Source organism: Mastigoproctus giganteus, chromosome 3 (assembly GCF_048544385.1).
Source record: "Mastigoproctus giganteus isolate SK-2022 chromosome 3, ASM4854438v1, whole genome shotgun sequence".
NCBI classification, from domain to species: domain Eukaryota; kingdom Metazoa; phylum Arthropoda; class Arachnida; order Uropygi; family Thelyphonidae; genus Mastigoproctus; species Mastigoproctus giganteus.
The window spans coordinates 12288508-12297147 of record NC_143577.1 but is presented as its reverse complement, the minus strand read 5'-3'; the positions used below and the strand labels follow the sequence as shown (position 1 = coordinate 12297147).

The 8640-nt window shown below is 41.8% G+C and overlaps 1 protein-coding gene across 1 annotated transcript in view; it reads left to right on the top strand.

Moving 5' to 3' along the window:
* Positions 1–356: 356 nt before the first annotated feature.
* The window catches only part of LOC150087719 (uncharacterized), a 174132-nt gene continuing 165848 nt past the window's right edge, over positions 357–8640 (top strand). Inside the window, exon 1 of the mRNA XM_090369917.1 lies at positions 357–584. The gene's annotated coding sequence lies outside the window, so the exon portion shown is untranslated. The remainder of the gene's footprint in view (positions 585–8640) is intronic.

The following is an 8640-nucleotide window of genomic DNA, read 5'->3' as shown; positions in this document are numbered from 1 at the left end:
AGTTAGCGTCTGGCAGACACACCCAAACCATTGAGCCGTTACCTGGGCGTTATGTAAGGCCCTGGACGTTGCCTATTACCAATTTTCTTTTCTCTCCATCCTGCACATCTTTGCAGACACGAGCAGGTGCTGCACCCGATAACCAAAAGACAAAAAAAAAAAAAAAAAAAAAAAAAGGAAGAAGTGTAGTGCGCATGCGCGAACTTCCATCTTCCGTTTCTGATTAAGTCGGTCACCGGGGTGGCGAGCTGTTGATCGCATTCGCCGTCAGGACACGCGGGCGTCGTGATGGCTAGCGGAGGATATGAACGCTGCGTAAATGCCAGCCGTAACATGGCAGTACGATTGCACCGTCGGAATTTTAAAACACCGCTGATCGCTTGGTGAGGATATTTGGTGCATCGGAGACGCTTGCGCGGAAAAACAGAGGTTGTGTCAGTGCACGAGTTGAGGAGCCCTGTCCTCACCCTCCAGGGGTTCGCAGTTATTGTGGCAGTGCCGGAAGTTGAGACGGAGTCTCGCAAATGGAGTTTCAAAACAATTTTGCGTTCAGTTGACGTCTGCTCTTGTTTACTGCCAGAAAGGTAAGTGGCCCGCTCCGTTACGTTTCAAACAGTTATTGTGCGAAAGGTCATACGCGGCAGACGTCTCTGCCTCTTTCGCTAGCATTTTAGACGCTTTAAAAACGCCAAATGTGACGATCGTCTGCCAGTAGGAACTCCACACACAGTTCTGTTAATATTTTCTAAATTACCCATCTGGCGGATATATTTTGTACTACTTAAAATCAAAGTCACGTGCAAAAGAAATATTACTTAACAATGCAAATTTCATATTCACCCAGTCACGTGATAGTGTTGCAGACGAGAAATCCAACGCCAGAAGTACAAAAATCTACTTTCGTTTGGCAAGGGGATAAAAATAGGGCTGTCAACGTATACGTTCATACTATTATAAACCTTGCTTAAAATGCTAATAAAATTCTTTTCAGCGATTATCTTCTGCTAAAGATAGCGTCTTAAAGGGGAACGAGGCTATCCATAGAAGGACAGATAATTTTCAAAAATTGGGATTATAATTTTCGCTAATTCTTCAGAGGATAAAAGGAGTGTAGAAATACGCTTCAGATAATGAAAAAATCTGATTGTAAACATTGCCAGTAGGTGTCGTTCGTGTTGGACTGTTCAAGGTTGAAGGAATTTTTTTTTTAGATGACTGGACTATTTCTTCCGAGACTGTTTGAAGAAACCTCATTAACTGATGGTAGTCGATGACTCCTTTGAAGAACATGAAAAATCCTTTCATCATTCAAAGTCCCTTGCAAAATGAAAATCCATCCCAATTATGGATTCCAAGTGCTCGTGATGCATTAGAGTAGAAAAGGGAAAATTCACTTCTAAGAAAAAATTTCCCTCAAAAGGTTTTTAATGGCCGACATCTAAGACGTGTTTTTCCTCCACAATTATTAAGGATTTCTGCTGCATCTTTGCATCTCTCTCTATTAACTCAACGATGGCACACACCATTAATAGGAGTGGATTCTGAATCTTCCGAGAGTTTATAAAGTGCTTGCGTGCCAGAAGCCGTTGGATGCAAATAACAGCCGACTGTATACAATCTTCAAAAGAAATGCTTCAAGAGAACTCAATTAAAGGTGGGAGAATATTGTCCCAAAGGCATGGCAATTAATGGTTGCACACAAGCGCTCTTACACTAGATGCAGAATGTAATATTGCTCATTTAATGACCTGCGCCGATCGTATGACAATTTTCTTACTCTCGAACTAATTTCCAATTGACCCTTAATTTTTTAACAATGGCATTAGCAAAAACCCTTTCACCTCCTCTGTTTAAGTGAATATCGTCTTTACAGATTCTGCCTACCATCTAAGGCCTGCCATGCAGACCACAGCATTCGTGCTTTTGTCCAAACCAACCAACCAATGGCCCTCACGCCAAACCATGAAATCAACCTCAGATCATCATGCTGCCTCCACCAAATTTAATTGTCGGGACGATACAGTCCGATAGGTATCTTTCTCCGGCCATAAGATCCCTCCACGAGATTTTATGACTGCCTTACACAGACGTGCCATTCTGGCGATTAATTTTATAATAGTGTCTTGACTAACAATTCCAAGAGATTCCAATTCCAATTCCAAATTCCAATTATTCCAAGAGATCTGCAAGGTTCCTCATAAATTTTGGGAAGATTGACAGACTCCACGGACTTGACGGTCCAGATGATCCCATGAAAGCTCTATTGGGTTTAAGTCTGGCGATTGGGGTGGCTACACCATAATTTGCAAGATCCCCTCCTGTTGTTCAGTTGCTAAGAGTCTCTGCACTACTTAGAGCTGTGCTTCGAGCCACTGTCTTATTGTAATATAAAATTTTTTCCACAAAGTCCAAGTCCAGAGGACATTGCATTATGTTAGAATGTTTTTGTACCCTTCTTTTCTTAAAACTCATTCAATTCTGACCACGTCGTCACCAACTCCACAAAAACAGAAGCAACCCCAGATCAAGATGGAACCATCACCGTGTCTGAATGTAGGCCCTAAACAATGCAGCACCATTTTTTTTTTTTTTTCAGTTGAATCCAAAACTTTTAAATTTGGATTCATCTGTCCACAGTACGTTTTTCCACTCATCAGTTGTCCAATGTTGATGGCTCTTAGCCGAAGCCAACTGTTTCTTTGGATTTTCTGATTTTAACAAGGGATTTCGAAATTGCTACAGGCCCATGAAGTCCTACCTGTTTAAAACACTTTTATAATGGATGATGACACAGGAGTTTCTCTGTTCTTGTTGAAGTTATCTTGGATTTCAGGTGCGGTAAATCATCCATTGCGTTTAGAAATCAGTGTTATGGTCAAGGAAACTGCCAGTTTCCTTGAATCTTCGAATGGTAGTTTTTAATCCTTTAAATGAAACATCGACTTTTTTTTCCAATACTCCTCATGGAATGACTCTTTCGTTATACAGAGTTCTAATAGCACTTCTTTTCTCAATACTCAGTTCTTTTTTTCTTGCCATACGATTCACAAAGAATGTCTGGTGTAAGTTTTGTTTCAATAAAATAAATTGGACACAATTTATTTTATTGAGATGGAACCCTACGTCGACCTGCCATCAATTGTCTCTTGAGGTTGCTGCAGCCACAAGTGAAAACATTACCAACCGGACTATGTTAAGAAGACTTAATTCAAGTGGACTCTACTCAAGGAAGTCAGTAGTTGACACGTGTAGCGACCACAAGGCAATCTCCTTTGGCATCTCTAAAAACCAAAATGTTGTTCATCCACCACCACAGAATCTTCGTAGATACTCTATCAAATTTATAAAATGGCTACTCTTCCATGCTTCTTTACGATTGGCCTTCAATGAGGACAACCTTGCCTCTCTAAATCAACTGAATTCAGAGTAGTACGCTTTTTATGTACAAGCAGTCCTTCTCCGTGGTACTGCTGCATCAACCAGAAGGAAGAAAATTGGAGCGTGTTGGTACTCTGGTGGAACTTTCACCTATCTGATGTGAGAAAGAGAATATTAGATGCAAGGAGGCTGTTTCAAAATCATCATTCCTAGCACGAGCCTATGGTTACCAGACTAAGGGGGGAATTAGTTCAGCCACTGACCCAGGAATATATTAAAGAAATCTAAAGAAACATGTTGAGAACTTGAACCCGAAATACGATCGATTCCAGCCAATAAGGACACGAGTGAGTCAGTCTAACAACTTTGAGGCAGTCTCCCTGACGCTGAGGAGTCCTCTTCTTCAAATCCAATACTGCCTGGTTTACTTTCCTCCAGACCACAATGAAGACTCTAGAGCTGAGCTGCTCACGTGGTTAGCAACCAACTTAATGCCTAAAATTCCAACTGTTGTAGCAGGTGATTTTAACTTGCCACTGCCCAGGCATGGGAATGCACTTGAGGGCCTTTAACCTTACACGGTTAGTGACGCAACCAACTAGAGCGTGTCAAGCGCTGGACCTAATCTTCCACAACTTGCAAGATATCAAACTCCTACCTAGCAACTTTCGATTCCAATCTGATCACTCGCCAATTGCATGTAAACTATCCTTACCGAGCAACTCCCTTGGGTTACCTGACGAGTACTCCGCTGAATTGCCTAGGATAGCCTTCTCTACCAAATATCTGAAGCCAGAGTTCATTCTCCAATGCTTGATTGGGTTTGACTGGGGGCGTCTCTATTCTCAGCCGTTGGAGGATGCCGTTATGCTCTTGTCGGAACAATTGAAGTTAATTGCGCTACACGGTGCAGCCAGAATCACCAGGATTGGTAACAGGTCGAATCGGGGTTTCAATAAGGAAACTAAGATGGCTTTCATCAAGAAGCAGAAGGCCTACCGGAAATGGCAGAAAACTCAACTTCCCTCAGACCGTTCCATCTTTAAGAAAGAAAGAGCTTGCTTCTTGAAAAAGAAAAGGCAGGTCCTTAACCAAGCTGTTCTCAATAGGTTGAAGAGTGGTAGAAGGATCCTTTCACATCATCATCTAGCCATTGACAAAAAGCTTGTCCAGGAATGGGCACAGTTCAACTTACTGCAGGCAGATTTTCCTGACTCTGATTCCTCACTCTCTCAGGAGGACTGGCTACCTAGGGCACACGGGTCTGAAATAGAAATAACTAGAGAGGCCCTAATTGATATCATCAATAAACTACCCAACAAAGCCACTGTAGGTCCGGATGGTTTCCCACTCTTTATTATCAAAATTTGCAGCCCATATATAGTCGATCGTCTTCACCTTTTCAGACAATTCCTGCAATCTGGAATAGTTCCTTCAATTTGGAAAACCTACTATGTTAAGCCCATTCCAAAGATCAAGAAACCCAAATCTCCTAAAGACCTGCGACCAATATCCATCAGTTGTTGTTTACTCAAAATTTTTGAAAACGTAATTCAGCCAACAATTGCCCATCATTGCTTTGCACACAGGCCCGAGTACCCGCATACCGTTCTACAAAGGAGATCGACAACTACCAATCTTCTTGATACCCTCTTCAGAATTCAGCGCACCCTCAACAACAAATCACAGATTGATATCATATTCCTCGACATAAAATCGGCTTATGACAAAATACACCTTCCAGTTCTTTTTACCATTCTGAAACACCACTTCGGCCTGGCAGATACCTTGCTTCAAATTTTGAAGTCTATTTTACTTCCTAGACATCTGTCTGTGACCCACAATGACTTTCAAGTAACTATTGACGTCTCAAGAGGCACTCCACAAGGAAGTGTACTGTCAGCTATCCTGTTTGCAGCAGTTTTGGAGCCTTTCCTTGCTCAGAATCCGAACTTTGTCTCTTATGCCGACGATCTGAAGTTCTACATGAGCTCAGATCATAATCATCAGATTCATGATATCAACGAACAAGCTTCTAGGCAGATATTGAGCTTGGAAAGTTATCTTGCCACAATTGGGCTGCATCTGAGCTCTTCCAAATCAGCGCAACTGACGATAACCAAAAAGAAAATTAAAAATGATATCCAAATCTTTGTTAGTGGGGAACCGGTACAAAAGGTGACCTCTCATACTGATCTTGGCCTCACCTGGGATGTTGGGCTCACTTTTAAGCCTCACTTTGCCAGGATGAGGCAGAAGACTCTTTGGGCAGTACGTCAAGAGCTCGTTGGTGTGTATCAGCCAGCGCTGCTTGTTCGGCACATCCTCAGGTGTATTACGCCAATTCCTCTCTATACTTCAGAAATTTGGTCATCTGCCCCTGCCTCATACCTTCAGAAGTATCTCAGTTTAGAGTACCGGTTGCTTAGATGGATGAACAGGGTGGTAGGCCACCCCCTAACTATCTCCAGATCGATCCTACAAGGAAATCTGGGCACCACTCCCTGGAGACATATCATCATGACAAAAAATGTCTTCACGCTTGCACGGCTTATAACGGGGCGAATTGATGCTTCATCGGTATCCACATTAATCTGTGGCCCGAGGAGGGCAAGAGGGGAGCACCCTGACTCCTGTCTCCCTCTACGGCTTACGCTATCAAACATTGATTCCCTGAGGAACATGTTTCCAGCCAATTGTCTTCGGATCTTCAATAAATTTAGGATCCACCCTGATAGGTTCTGTGAAGACAAGCCCTACAGGAAGGAAATCCTCAAGAACTGCTACCAGATTATGAACTTATAATACTCACCTGCTCCTGGACATGACTGACTGTTTTTTTTTTTTTATATTTTGTATATTTTTGTATGTTTAATCCTGTAAATATCTCGGGTCGAGCACGCATGTACTCTTGTCTATTGTACATGTGTTCCTCGTACCTTAGTCTGTAAATATTCACACCCTTCTGGCACAGAGCCGTCCCGGGGTGACTCAAGGTTTCTTGGGAAATAAACTGATTTAATAATAATAATAATAATTTAGCTATCTTCATTGATTTTGAAAGTGCGTTCGATTCTCTGTTGTGGGAAAATGCATTCGAAGCTCTGCGTGCTGTTCAATGTTCAATGCATCTTTATCAGGTCATCTGCAGTTACTTCGGAGACCGATTTATCCAAGTATCATCCAAAAGACGAATAGTAGACCACTCTCGCGTGGATGCCCTCAAGGATGGCCCTTGTGGGCAGCCCATTTGGTAGGATCAGCCTCCTCCCAACACCGGGTGGAAAAGACCTGAGTTCGAGTCCCGTCGATGATGTGACGAATTTTTATGGGTCTTTTTCACAAAGTTGCTGGGTTAGTCGATTCCAGCTTGAGCATCTACGGTGTTTTTGGACCTAACTGCTTGTGCCAAACAAAACAAACTTACTGTATCTCAAGGAAAAACTAAGATGAGATGTTATTTACCATCAATTTAATATGAGCTGCCCTCCTGGTATTAAGATTGATGGCAAGCAAATACCCTACGTGTGTAACTCTAAATATCTTGGTATCGTGCTAGATGACTGGCTAGACTTCACTTTTCACATCAACCACCTTCTGGAGATGGTCAAGAAATTACTATAACTAAGTGAGAATCCCAGAATCTGAATGGAATCTTGGAAAGAAGACGCCCAAGTTCTACAACAAAACTGAGTTTCTTTAGATTGTTAGTTATGGATCTTCAATGTGGTTTCAGAGTACTATAACTGTGAAATTTCGACTCAAACTGTGCTTTCTTCAGCGCTCGATGCTGCTTTGTATGCTACCTGCCTGCAGGACAGTTTCTATGGATTCCTTACAACTGATACCTGGACCTTTGCCATTAGATCTTCATCTTATATTTAGATCGTTTTGTTATCATCTGAAGCACGCATTGCCAATGGAATTTTCTGGTATTATTGCAAACTCTTTAAATGATATAAAGCAGGGAAAACTTATCAACGTCTGGCAAGATCGTTGGTCCACTTCAGTCAAGGGTAGGATCACAAGTTTATCGATAAGGTACTGTTTGCTTCTGATCGGCGAATTTCGTTTTGCTTCTCTCCTAATATTTACACGTCCTTTCTGATCACTGGACACGGTTCCATCAAATCAACTCCTTCAATTGGGTTTAGAAGATACTGACACCTGCCTTTATTAACAGCAAGAAGACTGGATGCATATTGAATTCCACTGCCCTTGTTACTGTGACTTTAAAAATTGCCTTCTGGAAGAACTTCCGCAATTCTCAACCAACAATGTAAAAGTTCTGATTGAAACTGTCTTCAATTTCAACCATTTTCAATAGAAGAAGGCAGTTATTGATAGTTTACAGGACGAGTTCCAACGGCACATCAATGAATACCTTGGAAGTATTGCAATCCACGAAGACATCAGTGATGACCTCAGTGAATTGATATCTTCATTTCCTTTTTTTCTCTAGTTTAGGCATCTACAGAAATCTACTGGCACCCACCACTGCCTTCGATGGATGGGGGATCTGCCCTTTTTTGAGCAATTAGGATACTAGAGACCCATCTCCTCGTGGTAAGGACGGGAAAACAGCTGCTGCTGCCTGTGCTACACCACGTGGTCTGTTAATTTTGTTGAGTAGTGTACTTATACGTATAAAAATCGCCATATTATAACGCTTAATCTTGCACATGAAGTGAGTTCAACTACAGAATAATAAATAAGAGATTTAAGTTTCTTTTAAGATTTCTGAATTATTTGTCCAAGGAGCATCCCATGGAGCATCTCATTTTATGTAAACTTAATAAGGCCAGAACTTTTAATAAGAAGAAAATGTTTCTTCTGTTATTCTTCGACTGTGACTCTCTTTCCTCCAAGAAAACATTCTTCCACTTTCTGAGCAGCGATAGCTTGTTAAAATGGCTTTTGGGGATCGTGTGTAGGAGAGAAGGAGACTAAGATCGATGTCCTGACTTCTCTTATTTAAAGCATCTCCACATTCTTCTCTCGTGGAAATGTTCTCCCCCCCACCCCACCTTGTTATAACAGGAGAGGCCCCGGTGAAATAAACGCTGTTTGACATTTTTTTGCGATAGTTACCTCGTGCCATCTACGCTCGCTAATCCCTCCTAATCAACAGAAATTCTCAGTTATCCGAACCTCCTCTCCTTTAATCAAATTACTCCTATAATCGGAGAATTCCTTAAAATTTTTGGGCCACAATCTCTGCCGTTGCTGGGGGTTTTTTAAAGGGCAATTTTGTCACTCTCA